The sequence below is a fragment of the Spermophilus citellus genome, assembly GCF_964194105.1.
Source record: "Spermophilus citellus genome assembly, chromosome: 11".
In the NCBI taxonomy this organism is placed as follows: domain Eukaryota; kingdom Metazoa; phylum Chordata; class Mammalia; order Rodentia; family Sciuridae; genus Spermophilus; species Spermophilus citellus.
Window position 1 is genome coordinate 101217663 of NC_138192.1, and position 19604 is coordinate 101237266.

The 19604-nt window shown below is 37.9% G+C and overlaps 1 protein-coding gene across 4 annotated transcripts in view; it reads left to right on the plus strand.

Moving 5' to 3' along the window:
- SPATS2L (spermatogenesis associated serine rich 2 like) overlaps positions 1 to 19604 on the plus strand; it is a 168956-nt gene that overhangs the window by 16370 nt on the left and 132982 nt on the right. For all 4 annotated transcript variants that reach the window (XM_081262269.1, XM_081262270.1, XM_081262268.1 and 1 more), the window contains exon 2: positions 7169 to 7217. The gene's annotated coding sequence lies outside the window, so the exon portion shown is untranslated. The remainder of the gene's footprint in view (positions 1 to 7168; positions 7218 to 19604) is intronic.

Sequence of the window (19604 nt, forward strand, 5' to 3'; positions counted from 1 at the left end):
AATTTCCAGCACGAAAAAAAAAAAAAAAAAAAAGAAAAGAAAAAGAAGTCTTTGGAGTCAGACACAGATACATTGAGATTCCATCTTGTCATACTGTTAATATAGTGACTATAAATTACTGAAGCTCTCTAGACCTCAATTTCTACTTTTATAAAATTCATTATAAGAATTAATAAGATATAAAAAGTTTATTATAAAAATTAATAGATAATTCATGTAACATATGTATGTCATTCTTGGCCTATAGCATGTATTCAGTAAGTGTGAGCTAGTATCATAAAGGTTTTATTTTCTACTTTCTTTACCTAAATTCTAGGGTAAAAATTTTCTTATCATAAAACATTATTTGATAATATTTGGAATGACTGCATAAATTTCAATATATGAATATACCTTAATGTTATAATTTCTCTACAGTTAGACCATTTCCAATTCTTTGCTGTCATAAAAAGTGCCACAGTTAATATTCTTTACATTATTTTTTGTGCATAGAAAACAGATTCAAAAATGAATGAATAATGACATTCTTGCATAGAGAAAAAAACCCTAGCAGTTCTTTCATGTCTACTAACATACCAGATTATATGCAACATGCTTTACAGCAAAATTCTCATTTAACTTTTGCACAACCCCTTTGAGGTAAGTCTGTCTTCCTCATTTTCCAGATGAGAAAGTTTGAGGGTAGATAAGTCTTTTGCTTAAGGCCTCAGAGACCAGTGGTAGAGATGGTATTTGGAGTCAGCTGTCTGATTCCAAAGCTTAAGTTCTTCCCACTCTGGCATGCATTCATGCCTATCTTTTTGAGGCAGGCAGAATGAATGGATACCATTGTACTTTCTACAAAATGTCACTTGGTGCCACATAAAAGGTAGGACACTTGGCCTGAACTCTGGGCTTATTCAATATAGTTCCTCTTGTTTTCATATGTTCTTATATGTTTTAGAATCAAGCCTCATTAAAATAAGGCATTAGCTAAAGGAAATGAAGCATTGATATGATTACTTGACAAAAGGAAACCTCTGGGAAGAAAACATTTGTTTAGTCAACAATATAAAATGCTTTTTTGTTTTAATTGTATGGACTAGGCCTGAATCATTTATCTCCCTAGGAATCAGAGTGTTTCACACAAATCAGTTTAGGAATTAAGCAATAAGAACAAAGTAAATTGATACTGTCAAAAGAAATTGTACTTTTTATTACTTGTACATTAAGGGTTGAATGAAAAAAATATTAACCTTAGCTATAAGATGATACCACCAAAGAGCTGTGATAAGTACAGATCGAGGGGGAACATAAAGTATACTGGGAAGTATAAGGTACCCACCCCAAAGAACTATTTGATGAACTGACAGGCTGTCTTTTTTTTTTTTTTAAAGAGAGAGTGAGAGAGGGGAGAGAGAGAGAGAGAGAATTTTTAATATTTATTTTTTAGTTCTCGGCGGACACAACATCTTTGTTGATATGTGGTGCTGAGGATCGAACCTGGGCCGCACGCATGCCAGGCAAGCACGCTACCACTTGAGCCACATCCCCAGCCCGACAGGCTGTCTTTAAAGTCAGCCTTTCGGAACACTTACCTTGGCAGCTCTCAAGTCTGACTTATGGCTTGTAGTGTGGCAGCCAGTTTTGTAGGAAAAAATACATAATTAATATGAAGAAGAAGGTACAGGTATTGCCAGTCAGCACCTCACAGTTTCTTAGAACAAAGGGACAGTCAAATTTGTCTTTTAATAGGGTAATCCTCATTTGTACATTTCAGTTCTTAGTAAAAATGGAAGCAAAAATTCTAGCTTACAACTTGTACTAGCTTACAACCCTAGTAGTAATATTTCATATGCAAGAGGTACTTTGTTGCAGAGTTTGTAATTTTTATAGCCCTTGAGCTTGCACATTTTTTGTCTTGGAATTATTCCTATTTTCCTTGGGTTCTTTTAGTTCTTGCAGGGGAGAAACAGTGTCCTCAAGGCCCAATAGCCAATAAGGTTTTGTACCTTGACAATATCACCCACCAACTTGAACCGTTGGTGGTTTTTCCCCATGTGTTGTTGTAGATGGAAGGGCCAAACAAGTAAAATTCCAGTTCTATGTACAACTAATGAATAGTTAGATTGGAACACAGAATTATATGTGGAATCTACAAATCAGTTCTAAGACATCTATTACTTAGTAGCTGTCTAATCTGGGGAAAGAACTTTACTATGTCTGAGCCTCCAGTGATAGTCAGAGATTATCTGGAGGATGAAATATATTGAATAAGCTATTTTGTTAACTCAAAGTTATTTTGTGATTCTTTTCATAATTATTAACTACTAACCACAGGTCATGCCTCTTGGGGAGGAGCTAACATTTAAAATATTTACAAATGAAGAATGATGAAAATATTTGTGATCTATATTACCAGATCTTTCTGACTCTTCGCTTGTGTTTTATCCAACAATAACGGGACAGGTCCTTCCTTTACCCTGGAAACCTGTGGTGCTTAGCTTTGAATCTCTCAAACTTTGGATTTGAAGAGGCTGGGATTGTGCCTCAGTGATAGAGCACTCTCCTAGTATGCATGAGGCACTGGGTTCATTTCTTAGCACTACATAAAAATAAAATAAAGATATTGTGTCCACCTAAAACTAAAAAATTAATATTAAAACAAATTTGGGTTTGGATGCTCACTCCAAGGCATATTCCCCTGAGGATGGAGGGGAACCCTTTGAACACAATAAAGACTTTTATAAAAGTAGACATTAGATCTGTTGTGTTGTTTTAAGATAGAAACAAAACTGGTATGTGCAATGCCTATTTTAGCTTTCAAGAAAAAGGCTCAAAGAAAAAGACAAAAAGGTAGAAAACATATTCCAAGATTGCATTATAGAAAACTATAGGAAGCTCTTTGGTTATTAGAGGACCATGCTGCTAGTGGCAAGAGGAAAGAGAACAAGAAGTCAGGAATTCTGTTGCTGGGTGACATCATGTAAGCTTTTTGGAACTCTCCCATCCCCACTTAACAAGATAAGGGCTCAGAACTGCATTTCTGCCCTTTCCCTGGGCTGCTGTGGGGTTACTGCTAAGCTTCTCCTCGCTTTTATTGCCTCCCAGATGGTCATAGAGGGTGGCCCTTTCTCTCAGTCTGTTAGAAGAATAAGATTTGTCCATTGGCCATGCTTCCCTGAGCTGTACTGTAGGACCCTTATGAAGGTGTTTCAGGCAATTAGTGATTGAAATGTGTCTGTGAAGTTGCCCAGGGATGGGAGTGAGCTAAGTACTGTTTCAGACAGCAAGCCACTGTGACCAGTTAGTTGGGAGCTGACTCAAGGCCCCTGGTCCCAGGATGCTCTGAACATGCCAGGTAGTAATACCTAAACCTGCTGCTATTCTCATTTTGAATTGGTTTCTAAATTTTATTTCTCTTTCTACACAGGAAACTATTCTGAATTTCCCTCCTTTGCTTTAAAATCCAGACATTCTTCATTAGCTATTTCCTGAATGTCTGTCTGCTCTGAACTAGGCATGGTGAGAGGAACACCGAGAAATCAGACATTGAAAAGGAAAAACATGCATAGGTAGAAAGCAAGATGTACCTCCAGAGTTGAGAGAAGGGGGAGGTTAAGTTTGTAATGATTTTCTTTTCCCTCTGTACTTTCTACAATAGATTGTACTACATAAAAAATCTATAGCAATATTCATTTATGTAGCAAATCCTATAATAGTGAAAATCCCTATTATCTGTGACTTTGGCATGCATCTGTAGTACACAATTCCAATACAGAGAAAACTTTGGACAGTCCCTTGGAGTGAGCTGAAATGGGATTTGACCTATATATCAAGCTTTTTATGGTTTTGATATTTTTCATTTCCTCGTGTCAACAAATACCTGACTTGATATTAAAGCCAGTTAAATCAATATTTCTTGCAGTAGTCAAGGTACAGCAACATATATCCAAGGGCACCATATCCCTAACAGCCATATTTTGTTGTGTACATATATTTTATCATAAACCTAACTGACTGAACTGTCTTCTGATGGATAGATGAAAATATCAACATAGCTACCATAAAAAGAAAAAAAGCCAGAGAATCTTTAATCTTGTTCCTCACCCATCGTTTAAGCAATCCTACAATTTATTTTGCTTACTTTAATCATAAGGAAGGACAACATGAAAGGTCTCTATTGTGGTGGTTGTGGTTTCTTTATCTCTCCCCAAATTGATCTGCTTTAACCTTTTCTCTCTCTTTCATCCCTACCTGAGGATGTCTGACCAGATACAGGTGGACCCAAGAGTCTCAGACTGCAGGAATCTAGTCATTGTAAGGAGAAGGAGAGTGGGGTGGAAGCCCATTCCTACTTACTCTTTTTCCTGAACTTGTAACCATTAGATTTCTCAAAGCTACCTGTTAGAAACTCATGGTATTTCTAGAAACAAATGGCCAGAAACATCAGTTTATAAACACCAACAAATTCATTTACTGTTTGTTATCAGGACCTTCCATGTACTTCAGTACATGCATTATTATTCTCACTTTATTGATAAAGAAATGTGTGAGACTTGATCTGCTGAGTGAGTTATCCAGGAGCATTGATAGAAAGGAATTTGGACCCAAGTTTGTTTGATTCTAAAGCCTTTTCACTTTTTATTACATTAGACTGTTTAATATATATCATGAGATTGAAGAATAAAATTTTCAAGTTGTAATAAATACATACTTACTATAGAAAGTTTGGAAAGCAAAAGACATTATAAAGAAAAAAATTACTCATCCTTAATCCTTCACCCCAGGGATAATCACTACCAGAATTTCAATTTTTTTTTCTTTTCAGGCTTAACGAAAGCTATAATTTAGACACTCAGATGAATACTATTGCCAAAAATTGTCATCTTTGAAGTTAACACATGTACTTCAACAGTGCTGCCATTGCTTAAACTTCCTTGGAATCATTTTGAGAGCCAATTTAGGAAACAAATTCCCTGTAGACACCCTCATCCAGGGGACTTTGGTAGAAACAGCAAAGACAGTATATCTGTTACCTGAATACCTATCAAAATAATACATAACATGTTTGGCCATTTTGCACCTTCTAAAACCATATGCTACAGCTATTTAACTGTCCTATAAAGAATACCATCCTTGCCCTCTCTAAGAGTAAACACCGTATTTCAACTTCAGTTGCCGTGGGGGATGGAATTTACAAAAACGCTGCTTCTTACCATGTCAAATATTGATGGATATTTGGGGGTATGTTTAAAAGCCTTTATTAAAAATTAAATCTATAAATGTTTAATATCTTATTTGACAACTCATTTATTACATTGTCAACACAGCAGTGTTTGCCTTTTGCAGTGCATAAAGAAAAATCAGAAAATTGTTTTTGTCAAAAGTTTGAAAAGCATGTTTTGAAATCAATTCCTTTGTAATGGAAGAGTTACTCTCAGTGAATTATTCCCCTCCAAGGAGTTTTTGTGAAAGCAAATTTATCTAAGTGTGATGAACTGATCTTTAAATAAAGTCAGTAGCATCTTGTGTAGCAGTTAATGTTTCCCAAGGAAGGAAGCGTGCGTGCGCGCGCGCGCACACACACACACACACACACACACACACACACACACAGATTGCTATCAAAATGGCCATTGGTATACTTTACTAAAGTCTAGAAAGTCAAGGAGTTAAGCACCTGCATCCCATCAGCTTATTCTGTCACCCTACCCCAAGACCACTGGGCACCTGGGACTCCTGGACCCTGGATTTTGGATGGCTGCAGAATTCCTCAGGGCCACTCCCAGGATCGAGGATTGGTAAATCTGGGCATGTGCACTTGTCCACAGGACTGTGTTCTTCCCCATCTTCTGATTGCCAAGATTTCCTACCATAACAATTCACTTTGCTTTAGAGCTAATTATGAATGTAGGTCATGTCTGTGTTAAATGTCTTTGGCACTGTCCTGACATTGTGTCCGTCCACATTTGTTGGGTAATTGAAAGGTTATAATATATGCTCTCGGAAAATGGACTGTTGGGAGAAAAAGTTAGTCTGATTGAAAGAAAGTCAGAGTCAATGGTAGATTAGAATCTCAGGGCTTCAGAACTTCCAGGTCAGTGCTTTCATTTAAACATGAAACTTAGGAATGTCAGATGACTTGAGCAAGGTCACCCAGAGGTGGTGCCAGAGCCAGGCGTGCAGCATTAGCATCAGCTTTCCTAAGGAGTCCCATTCTTTCCAGCACCTCCCTGATCTTGTTTCCCACTGGTTCCCTGGAATTCAGCCTTCTGAGTGTAGGATCACTGACCAGAGCATCCAAATCCCCACATGGTGCTTAACACATTGGATATATGGGATTCATCACTCAAAGAGAGGGTCTAGTGAGTGCATGAGTTCTTGGTTGACCTAGGACCTTTGCACACATCTCTGTGCCTAAGTGATTACTGGCTGACTGCTGAGTTCTGTAGGTTTATGTGTACATTGTAGGCTATCTCTCCGAGAAGAGAACATTGGTAACAATAATAGCCAAGATTTATTTTTAATACATTAGTCAGGATATCATGTGGCTACCAATCCAGGCTGATTGACATACAATTATTGATATCCAATAAAATGGTAATTTTTTTAATGAATCACTGATATTTGGATGGATATGTCAAAAGTCTTTACTGGACTTTTGAAAAGTCCTGATTGACATTGTTGGAAGCACAGCCCCACTGTGTGTGTCTTGTATAATTCAATGAATCAGGTCTTTGGACCTCTCTGTGCCTCATTTTCCAACATCTATAAAATGCCAGTGATGACACTGTCTCCCTCAAAGTATTGAAGGGAGTTTGAGTTTGTGAATAATGCCTTAGGACAATGCTAGGCACTTTCTAAACAATAAATGAATGTTAGCAATTGTTATTAAAATATCACTTTTATGTGCTAGGTGTGTTAAATGCATTGCACACATTTGATATCATCTATGACTTTGTTAGGGAGATACTATCATTACCTTCATTTTGCAGTTGAGTAAACTAAAGCACAGGGTGGCTACTCCACCTACCCAAGGCCACGGAGCTATTAAATCATGGGTTAGGACCGATTCCTTGTCTACCAGACTCTAGATCCTGTGCTCAAGTGCAGGTATGATAGGGAATGGATGGTGTGGTCACTAATATGAGACATGCTTGACCTTCCAAATTTCCTTTCTTTATAGAACACTCCAGAACCCTTCTGCTTCCAGGAACATCTCTGTGGATTCCAAGGTAAGTAAAGATGGTCCTTCCCTTCTTCATGACCTCCTCCTGTCTATATAGCCAGCTGTCTCAGCACCCACATCTGACTCCTGTAGGCCCCCTTACAGCTGCTTCTCAGGGTCTGAATACCAGAGTTTTATTTATAGTGTGTAGACTGAGGCACTCCTGTTAGGGCCATTGGGGCCAATGGATCTGAGGTATGTCTGCCCATCCGCATCCTCTTTCCCACCCATCTCAGTATGTCTCTGGATATTGTTAGTTCTCATGCATCTAAACTACTTTGGAATACCACAAAAAGAAAAAGGAAAAAGGTCTTTTATATACATGCTTGTGATTTAGAAAAGAATTACCATTAAGAGTGGCAGACTCTGGAGCCAGACTGCCTGGCTTTCCATCCACACTGATAGCCTTTTTCACTCTTGTCACTGTTGTTGAAGAATGTGCCCCAGTGAATCTAGAAGTCTGACTTGCAATTCCAGTGCTCAGTCAGTGTGAAACGGGAGTGGAAGGACCCAGGCCTCAGAACCAGACAGCCTGGCTTTGCCTCCTACTTATGATTAATAATCACAGTCTTTGCACTTCACTTCTCCAAGCCCCAGTTTCCTCCTCTGACATGTGGATGAGTATGCCCATCTTGCAGCATTATTGGGATGTCTCAAGTTCAGATATGTAAAGGAAACTTACCCAAGCTTGACATCCAAAAAGATGGTAACTATTTTTCATATCAATCCTTGATATTTGACTGGATATGTCAAAAGTCTTTGCTGGACTGAAAGTATGTTGTTTTAGGTTCATACATTCTCTGAAATGTTTGTATCCCCCTCTCCCAGCAGCCTGTATTCCTTGGGAAAAGATCATCTTTGGTCCAGATCCAGTCAACGAATCATAAATTCCAAACTGGGCTGGTACAAATTAAAGAGGCCTTAGTGATTCCTGTACATTTTTATGAATATTTAATCTAAACTTGTTTTTTTTTTCCATAAACCCCACCCCAAACTTTAGTAGTAAGATGATTGTAACTTTTTGAAAAGAGCCATTCACATGGGTGGGAGTTGGTTGTTTTACAGGCATATAATGTAGTGCTTAACTTCCTCATATCTAAGTTACTGCAAAAACCCTTCTTTATAGTTGTTTAAAGAGAATTATTCTGGGAAGAACTATTTGATTTTTCTCTCCATCTCTCTGTCTCTAGACAGACAGACAGACAGACAGACACACACACACACACACACACACACACAGCCTAGTTGTCCTTTTGGTTAGGCAGCTGAAGAGTTACTATGTAAATTCTGGCAGCCTTCTCCCCATCAGACAAGCAAGGGCACAGTCAATTCCTGTTTTCTTGGAACGTATACCAAATAATCAGAAACTCTGATTATTCTGCTGGAAGGCAACAGCTTGATGGAAAGATGTACCAGTTGAAAACAATTCTGATCATATTTTTGTCAGGAGAATGAGATGCCTCCAGCTGTCTGTCACTAATCATATTAGAGGTGGAAAGCAGGAATGCTTTGGCCTGCAACAGATTACTCTAATCGCATGTTGGAACACTACTTTTACTGGCTGCTTATCCCAGAACGGTGACATTAGACGTTCCTGCTGTAACTGGTCTTGCCAGTTGGTAGTAGTCTAAAACATATGCCACATGAGCACACTTAAGGAATTTTCTAATTACAGCTCAAAGGCTTTGCTTTTATCTTTTTATGCTTATACTGCAGACATCACTGATTGAAATGATTTCTCCCTCAGCATAATCCTATTGCCAGTAGTTACAACAGACTAGGAAGATGGTAAATGAAACCCACAATAACTGAAGAGGTGTCCGAATTCAATTAGGAGGAAGCCTGTCCCATGTGGACACAGAAGCCATATAAATCCATTTTAATTGTGAGCTGTGGTACTTATCTGGTCATGTTTATTTTGGATGCAAGTGCCAAAGCTGGATTTAGACCAGAACTCCAGATCTTCGAGCTCTAATGACTAATTTGGGTTCCCGTTGAATCCCTTTATTCATTTCTTAATTCATTCTCCTAGAATTAGAGTTGCTTGGTTGCAATCATTTCATAAATTTCTTGTAAATCAAAACAAACATACATAGATTTTTTTTCCCCTGGTGGTGCACACATATTGCCCTGATCTTAAAGAACTGTTCTTGGTATCAAAATAATAATAACAGTTTCAACAACAAAAATAAAATAACCTTTTGCAAGGTACTATAGTGGAAAATGGAGTGAGGCCCCAGGAGACAGAATTTTGAATCTCAGCTCAACTTCTCATAGTTGTGGGACTTTGGTCAAGATTCTTTTCTTCTCTCTGCCCCAGTTTCTTCATGTAAAATGGGATGAATGGTAGTACCTACTTCACTGAGTTGTTTTGAGGACTAAATAAGCTAATATATGTAAAATATGAAATGTGCATTGATATGTGGAAGATGCCTGGTGCAGTAATAAATGCTAGTCATTAGGTTTGTTATCAATAAGACAGTGGTACACCAATAAGCAGATTTTGCTGGTGCCACAGTATTCTTATCTAAATATGTCCTGATTCTGCATTCCATTTGGAGAACATTAATGATGATAATGAAAACACTGGAGACTCTGAATTTGGGATTAATCTCTATTATTTGTATTGTACCCTTAATTTGGCTACAGAATTAGCATTTTTTGGCTTTGCAGCCTTGATCAGTGGTAACCTGAAACCCTTTTGATGCAAAATTGCTTTAAAATTGTAAAGAACATTTTATTCTCTCAGCATACACAATATTGGCCTTTGGTAAAAAGAAAAGTGTGATTATAATATGTAAAACAATGTGTGTGTGTGTGCGTGCATGTGTGTGTGTGTGTGTGTGTGTGTGTGAGAGAGAGAGAGAGAGAGAGAGAGAGAGATAACGAGAGAGGAAAAAGAATAGGGGAGATATTTGGAGGAAGAATCAGCTCTGATAAATGCATTGGAATTTTTCAAGCTATTTTAACAGTAAAATGTGTTTATTGTCATGTATGAGCTAAAGTCTACAAAAAGATGTCTGGTAATTTGATGATCTTTCTCCATGGCTACATAAGAAAGACTATTGAGTAAATTGATTGCCAAAAGATGCATTGCAATTATTTTCCCTTAGTTTTTTTTTTTTTAAACTACAGGAGCTGTTCAGGTATACATGTGTGTACCTGTCTATCTATTCTAGAGAAATGTATATCCATGTGCATCCAGTGATGGATGAAGTGTAATTATATGTTGAAATATTATACAACAATGAAAAAATTAACTAGAATATATACAATAGCATAGGCATGTTACTACAGATGTAATGTTGAAAAAAGACACCAAAGAACAATACATAGAAAACTTATTACACATTAAAAAATATGAAAATAGACAAAACTAAATTTGTTGCTAAGGTACATATACAAAGTGGCTAAAACTATAAAGAAAAGCAAGAAACTTATTACTGAAATAATCAGGTATGAGGATAGTGGTTACGGGAGGGAAGAGAAAGGACCTAGAGGTTAACTGGATATGCAAATTCTACATTTTTATTTTAACAAATTTTTACAAACTAGCAGAGTCTTTTCTGCAAAGAATTTCCAGAAACTAAAGATAATTTTAACATTATAAGCAACAAGACAATGTCAAAGCTTTGGATTGTCAAACTCTGTCATTCACTTTATGAGGTAGTGATGGTGACTTCTAGATCACATCTGGAAAGAACTGATCACCAAAATTCTGAATTATCTGGGAGACATACAGATGTATATCTACCGTGGTTAATCATAAACCTCATCCTGCACATATGTGCCTTGATATATCATGACTACAAACTTGTCAATATTGTCATTCTGCCTACCTTTTTTTGTTCATGGTTTATAAAATACAATGTGTTAATACAACAGTACATGTATATGAATTGTAAACAAGCAACCAAATATATATTGGGGATACATGTTCAAAACATGTGATAAAATATCTTGGATACCACTACTACATAGCTGAAATGTATATCATAGTTGTGGGATATACTGTCACTCCAGTCGTTAAAATGTATAGAAGATGGAAACTTGCCATCTATGTTAAAGGGAGACACATCTCAGCCCTAATTTTTTTGTTGTTGGCAAACATCAATACTAAGGCATTACTTTATATATTTTATTGCATTAAAGCTTTTGCAGAGCCATTAGGTTTGGGTTGCAGTAGAAAAGACAGAAGGAGAATCTCAATCTCTCTTCTCTCTTCTCTCTCTCTCTCTCTCTCTCTCTCTCTCTCTCTCTCTCTCACACACACACACACACACACACATACACACACACAGAATAGCTTTTTTGTTTGTTTGTTTGTTTCTGTTTTGCTTATATTCCCTGTAAGATTCTTTTTAACTGTTGGGAAAAAAATATTGAATACCCTCAGATAGGTTTTCATGAGGCAAGAATACTGGAAAGTATCAGGTGGCACATGTATCATGGCTTGTGCCATCTGCCAGCATCCAGACTGCAGTACATAGGCCTCTCTGAGCCTCCATTGCCTTCTGTCTATCCTGCAGGTGATATCAGCAACCTTTCCCCGACTCTTTTTTTCTTTTTTCTTCTTTTGGTACCAGGATTGAAGCCAGGCTACTCCACCACTGAGCCACATCCTCAGCCCTATTTTGTATTTTATTTAGAGACAGGGTGTCACTGAGTTGCTTAGTGCCTCACTTTTGCAGAGCCTGGTTGAACTCACGATCCTCCTGCCTCAGCCTCCCGGGCCACTGGGATTACTGGCATGTGCCACCATGCCCTGCTTTCCCCAACTCTTATGAGGCCATCTATGTGAAAGTATATGTAAAACGTTGCATTTCCTACAAATATAACATATCATGATGATCCTGTTCCTTCTATTTCTTTTTTAACACAGTATAACTTTTTATGAAGTCCTGATGTCCTTAACCTGCAAAGTTCTTTTGATTTGAAGATACAGAAAATGACTGGCTGGTTTAAATTTTAAAAGTAGTTATTTAAATTTTTTTACTCGAAAGATCCTGGGGTGTCTCAGAAATGATGAATGGTTGAATCAAACCAAATCACATGTAGGACATGGGAAACTCAAGGGACCTCAGCATTGGACTTTATGGTTCTTTTCTCTTAAGATATTGCTATTGTTGTGATTGAGCAGTAATAAATGCTCAAGAGAGAATTTCATTGGTCCATCCCAGGTCAATTGATCACCTTTTGAGGAGATAATGTCATGTATGACAGACACGATTCCAGGGAGCTCCAGCCCTGCATATCTGGGACAATTCAGAGAATAAGGGATGCCTCTGAGTATCTGCTTACAACTGGTATAAATGTTTCAGTAGCTGTTACGAACCCAACTTTCTTTAAGGAACTGTTCTAATAAAAAATTAATCAAAGAAATATAAATACAAAGGTGAGGGTTTTCTTCAGTAAATGCCAGCATCACCTGCTTATATTCATCTTGCCGGGTGGGGGACCAGCGGGGATGGGGACACCGGACTTGATGTCACTTTCATTAATTGCTGAAAATTTCTCTGAAGGTCCCATGAAGCATCCTGTGTTTTGGCTCTTTTTCTGAAGTTTGGCTTTACTTTCACCTATAATGACTGTTTTACCTCTTTTAGAAAGAAGGCATTAAATCAGTTTTAGCATTACTAATGTTGATACTCTCTCCACTAACAGCTTAACTTGCCCTAAAATTTTATGCCAATAGAGAAGATAAGAGAGTTACACAGAGTCTGCATACCACAGGCGAGTCGTCATTACCATTAAAAGTCCTCGAGTCTTTTTTTCTTATAAATCTATTATATTTGAATATATCATAACCATTCCTAAAAAAATGCATATAGCATTTCTCATGTGAAATGGGTATCTAATAAGTAGCATTTGTTCTACCAGGGTCTGAACAATTACTTGTAATATTCCAGAATGGAAATAATGAAAATGTTCATATGTCTGACAAATGACAAACTTCCAAAACAAGTTGAACAAGTCAAATATGTCCTAAGTATTGAGTATCCTAAACTCTCTTTGGAGTGTTCATTGTAAGCTATAAAAAGTGCTGCAGTTTTTTTGTTTTTCAAGCACAAATATGTCTGAAATAAACAAACTTCATATTGTTCACATTTGCTTTCTGTATAAAGAAAAAATTTTTTTCTTAGAGAAGCCATATCATTATTTACTTACCTTTCATTTTCCAAAACGTGGAGTTATAATATAATGTATAGTGCATACTTTTTAAAAACTTTTTTTCAATACATTGTCAACCCAATTCTCACACTGGTTATAAGAATAAATTATTATTTGTCAGATTTTAAGTTACTGACTCATGAACTTCTATTGGTGGCTATTGTCCAAAGGTTTGCAGGTGTCCTGACTAATGCTTTGAAAGACCAGCATTAACAATAAATCATACTTTTTCTGTAGTGGAATGGAAAGGATTTTGCATTCTGGGTCCTCTAAGCTTTGATATTTGGAAGTTACTTAAAGTAAAGGGGTAAAGCATTCTCAGGCTTTAACCCTTGAACTTTAGGTCAGCCATAGTCAATAGCAAAAGCATCTTGATAGCTTTGTTCTCCTAACCCTGAGATTTCTTGACTATAGGAACTGATAGAGTGCCAAGTAAAGGCCTAATTGCATTCCTTGTTACTGAGAAAAAAAGCTCAAAGGAATTTTCCTTTTTTCAAAGGGATACCTGAGCATTAACATTTTTGGAGGATAGCAAAATTGTTTATAAGACTTGCAAACCTTTCTGAATAGCTTGAAGAGAGGTCTGGAAGCCAGATAAGAGGCATGTGTGGCTTACTTAGAGCAGTAAAGGGTTGGGGAGTGAGTTAAAGGGTGGGAATTGACTCTGATCAACAGGCTAATGATCTTCTTCCTTCTCTGTGGTCTGTTCATACTCAGCTAACTGACTGTGCATCAGTTCTGTTCACCAGTATTCCCAGTGTCGTGCCAAGTGTGTGATACTGGTATGTAGGAGATGTTCACTTAGTATTTGTTGACTGCATAAAAATATTCAGGTCAATATTTCTGTGATCTGTGTGTTGGAGACTAATGTTTTGGGCTGGATCTCCTCTGAACCAGATTAACTCTAGTTAACTCTAGTGGATTGAGATCTGTAAATACATAGAGTTTATATTCTAGTGAGGGAGCCAGACAGTGAGAAATCAAGTAACCAAGTGAACAAATGCAAAATTACAGCTAGAGCTAAGAGTGGTAAAAGACCTGAATGAAGAGAGTGCTGTGATAGATACTAAGGGCTTAGAGAAACCAGACTCTTGGATCAACCTGAAAACCCCGGTGTTAGAGAAGGACTTGATACAACCTTTCAGATGGCTCAGTTTACTTTAGAAGTTAGGTGGTCCAGTGAAAAGTCTTATCTTGTCACACTTTTTCTTAATGCAGTAGTTTGCAGAGTTCTTACCATACCAATAACATCAGTTTCTACTGTTATAGAATTTTGCTTCCAATACCTCAGTTGCCTAGTGCCTTGTGCCCAGGCCAGGGATCGTTCTTTGCCTCACTTCACTTTTCCAAGCTGCAACTTGTCTCCCAAAGCTAGTCAGCTGCCTCCCAAATGCACACCAGAGAAAGCCACATGACCAGAAGAGGGTAGATCAGCACAAATTTATCATCAAAGCTAAAAGAAAGAGAGCCTCAAAGTGAATGCCCTGCTGACTGTGGGTCAGGGTGTTATCTTTGTATCTCAAGGACAGAACATTTAATAAAGATTTGGATACAAAGTACACTTCACCCTCCAAGCATGCTGAACTATGTCAACCAGAAAACTGTTCCTTAGGGTTTACAATTTCCTCTTTCCTAAATTAAAAAATGCTAATGTGACTGTTGACTCTCAACAATACGTTATTATTGTATATAGGGCAAAGAGTAAATAAGACACTTGCCTAATGAAATAACCATTCATTTTAACTCAGCAAGCTGGAAGTAATTTTAGCTTCCCCCACCCCCATTTTCCATGCTTCTTTGTGGAAATAGGCCAGAATCATTTTTATTCCACCATTCTTCATAACCTTATAGTATGCTTCCTGTTTATGCTTTAAGAGCTGTTTTTAAAGAGCCTTAAGGGATATCCTTTAATACTTTCCCTTTTAAAAGGATTATTCATCTACAGTACCCCCTTAGAATGTTTGAGGGTTTGGAAATATAGAAGCTTCTTAATGAGATATGGTTAATGGTCTATGCAGGGTATCACAGTGTTTACACCTGGTTTAGTTAACATAAATTGTATTTAATTAGTCATTCTCGAAAAGAAGTAGATATTTTAGAATAGATTTAGTACCTAAAAACACAGTTTGCATTTTATGTATAACAGCCATAGATCCTGTGAGTAGTATTTATAGATTAAAACAACATGTTTGCAGTAACATAAAGTCAATTCTTAGGAACTTAAGAAGTTACATGAAGTGTCTTATTGGTACATGCAAAACATTCACAGAGAATAGAAGACCACTTTTATAAAAATTCTTCATGAACTTCAAAATGCTGAACAAATGTAAAGCAATCATGTTATTTTTGCTATTTTTACATTTGTGGCATGCAGAATTTCCTGACTGAATGACAGACCATAGCTTTTTGTTTTAATGCTGAATGTGTTCCTGTTTAGAGTGAAATTTCCCTTTTCCCATATGACCCTGTGTCAGAGGTGCCCTTCAGTTCCTTAGCTGGGTTCTTTCATGCTGCACTTGACTTTTGAACCCTTCAGACCATACTTTTGCCTCCACATGATGCTTCACATGACACTTTAGAAGCAGGTATTATTGCCAGGAAGGAACCATGTCACATCTGCAGTCTATAATGACTTAAAGAGTCCACTGTAGCTGTCTCCCCTAGTCCCTTGCATGCACTAGAACAGAAGGGAGCAATACCAGTCACTGGTCTTATGTGGCACTCTGCTGTGGTCCCCAGTGACACTCTTTATTCTTGCTGTTGTACTATTGTCTTGAGACTGGTACTTTTTTTTAGCTAATTGTTATTATTATTATTTTAATTATTCTAGCTACCTGAGGTTTTTTCCTGCCCAGGCTGTGTCTTGGTGGATCTCTTTATTCTTCCTGATCCCCCAACACCAGATTCCCTGTGTGTTACTCTTTTTGTCCTCACTACTACAAGGTACAAGAAAGCATGTGCTGGTGATATTCCCTGCCCAGGTTCTCATCCTTCTCCCTGGGGTGAGGCTGCTCTTTCCCGCAGCACTCTAGAGGTGCCAGCTATGCCTTTGTTCCACATTCATCTCAGAAGGCTCCCCTGGAGTGAGTGCAGTGGGAGGCACGGCCCTTTCTCCTTGGAGTGCTCCTCCAGAGAAGTGCTGCATTGTCCCCCTCGGAGGACCCAGCCATGGGAAACAGACTCCCTGACAGTCACCCTGGGTTACACAAATATTACTTCCATTTGGCTTGACCTTTCATTGTGCTAAAAAATGACTGAACATACTTAAATCTTGTACAGAATTTTTCTGGAAACAAAAATAAATGGGGTACTTTCAAGATGCCACACTCGAACTTTTGCCCTTGCTCTTCCCTTTTTGAGTCATTATGTTCAGTTCAAGGTTTCCATTTATCGTGTATTTTCTTGTTGTAAGAAATAGATAATTTCTCTACTGATAAAATTATGAATCACAGAAGTGACATGATTACTAGAGATAAGGACACTTCATGTGGCCCTAAAGTGTTTAGCTCTGGGAATAGAGTCTTGCTGACATTTCTTAAGTGCTCACATGTGCACTTATGTGTCACTGGAAGACTGACTTCTCAATTCTGTGACTGCTCTAATGCAATGGCCCAGCTTATCTCACAGCAGCCCTGCAAAGAGGTGGTGTCATCACCCACCCATGTATTTTAGAGTCACAGATGCAAAGGGAGAGTGAAGTTAAGCAACTGGCCCAAACTCACACGAACTGTGGGCAGGACCAGGCTTCAGAACCATGGAACAACTAAACTGCCCAAATGACTTAGTTTCCTAAATATAGCTCCGGGAAGCCTTGGTTTTCTCATCTCTGAAATGGAATAGTAATACCTACTTTGCTAAACTGTGAGGATCAAATAAAAATAATTATTTGAAAGGGCTCAGTAATTTGTAAACTGCCAAAATATGAGGTTTATGTCTGGGCTCAATGTTTAAGATATGTTCTATTAGTCAGGTGAGTCTCATTGAATCTGACCCTTGCTGTTTGGATGTACTGGTAGTTCAGGTGAAAACCTGTTTGTTTGTTTGTTTGTTTGTTTTTTTCTTGAAGCTGTCCAGAAATCATGGAAAACATACGGTTTCACAATGAAAATGATCTTTTTCTTTCACAATGAGAATGATCATTTTCTTCCAAAATGGTGGCATTTGGAAGCAGTTAGAGCACAAGCAACAATTACCAGAAAATTTTTGACATACCTAATAAGTTCAGTTCATTGTTTCCCTGGAACCCAAACCCCCATCAGTGTAGCACTTAACACCTCTCTTTTTCTTCTAAGTTGTGCTCCATCGATTTTCTTCCAAGTATCTGTTTCCCACATACTGTGGGCTTGTCAGTAACTGTCCTCAATGTGGAACTGTGTCCCCTGCCAGCATGGGGCCCTGAAACAGAAGATATATTGATTGGACCAGGGCTAGGCCAATCAATGGGAAAGAGCTGGAAAACAAACTCAAAGATAAGGATTTGGAAAGGACACAGACTAAAAAAAAAACCCATGCTTCAAAATGTGGGACAGGAGACCAGAGCCAGCACCACAGAGAGGTCTGCTGGGTGGTGTCAGAAGAGTTCCAGGAGCTGGGAGGAAAAATGAGGAAAGCTCTCCTTCCCCTCTGATGCTGGGCCTGCCTTCCCTACAGGGACTCCTCCATGTTTCCTTTTGCTTCCTGCCTCCCACAATGCTCTTCCCCATCACGATGGGGCATCAGATCTCTCACAGTCCCTTGGGGGAAGTGAATAGCCTGGAGGAAAGCTTTTATGAATCCTAGAAATTGAGTTTTTCTGTTTTTTTTTTTTTATGGGACTCATATTGCATACCCAGGGTCACCCTGTTTGGCAGGTCTTCCAAGCAGGATTTGTGATCATAATGAATGATTTTTTCCCCCTCTTCTCTTTTCTGGATAAGAACAATATCCTTGCCATTCAGTCTCCAAATATAGCAAGCAGTTATGATAGAAGAATGTCCTTATGTTAGGAAAAATGTTGGCAGTCTTAATGATGTGAAAATGTGGGCTGGGGATGTGGCTCAAGCGGTAGCGCGTTCGCCTGGCATGCGTGCTGCCCAGGTTCGATCCTCAGCACCACATACCAACAAAGATGTTGTGTCCACCGAGAACTAAAAAATAAATATTAAAAAAAATTCTCTCTCTCTCTCTCTCTCTTTCTCTTTAAAAAAAATGATGTGAAAATGTCCAATTTAGAAAACATGTTTAAAAGGAAAAGCATGTTTAAAAGGTCCTTTTTTTGAATCAGGTGGACTATAAAGGAATAAATAAAAAATTCAGAAAAATGTGTGGTCTGACAGCACATTCCACTGTTTCTCTTTAGTCTTATAGGTACTTGTTGATTTTGCCTAAACTTCAGGTGTCATTTCTATCATTTCATTAACATGCCAGGCTGCAAACTGGTCCTGGCATCTAATTGGGAGCATAACTTGCATGAAGATTTTCCAGCTGATGCATGTAATCAGAGCACTGCAATAATGTTGCTAAGGACTAAGTGCTTAGAATGTCCTAAAGAATAGCGGTGAATGTCAAAGAAGTGTACTTAGCATAGAGGGAGGAGAAATGACAGCAGGTACCCAAGAAAGAGCCCAAATGGAATATACTAGTAGTTGTCCACTCCCAGTAGATGCCTGGAACCATATATATATATATATATATATATATATATATTATGTCTTTTTCTGTTTACACATGCCTTTGATAAAGTTTAATTTATAAATTGAGCACTGTAAGAGTTGAATAATAGCTAAAAATAAAATTTAAAAATTGACAATATGCTATAATAAAAGTTATGTGAATGTGTTCTTGCCCTCAAAATGTTTTATTGTACTGTACTCAGCCTTCTTCTTGTGATGATGTAAGTTGATAAAATATCTACATGATGAGATGAAGGGGTGAGTGATGTAGCACAGTGATCTAGCAATAGGCTCCTTCATAAGTGTCACTTGAACTCAAGCACAGCAGTACTGCAACAGTTGATCTGATAAGTGAGTGACCAGTGGTAGGGTAGCGTTTATAGCATGGATACATTGGATAAAGGGACTATTCAATCTCAGGCTAGCTGGAGCAGGACAGTGGGAAATAATGATCACACTTCTTAGAATAGCGTGCAATTTAAAACTTAGGAATGGTTTATTTCTGAGAATTTCCATTTAGTACTTTTGTATCTCAGATATCCACAGATAACTGAAACTCAGGGTAAGGGGAG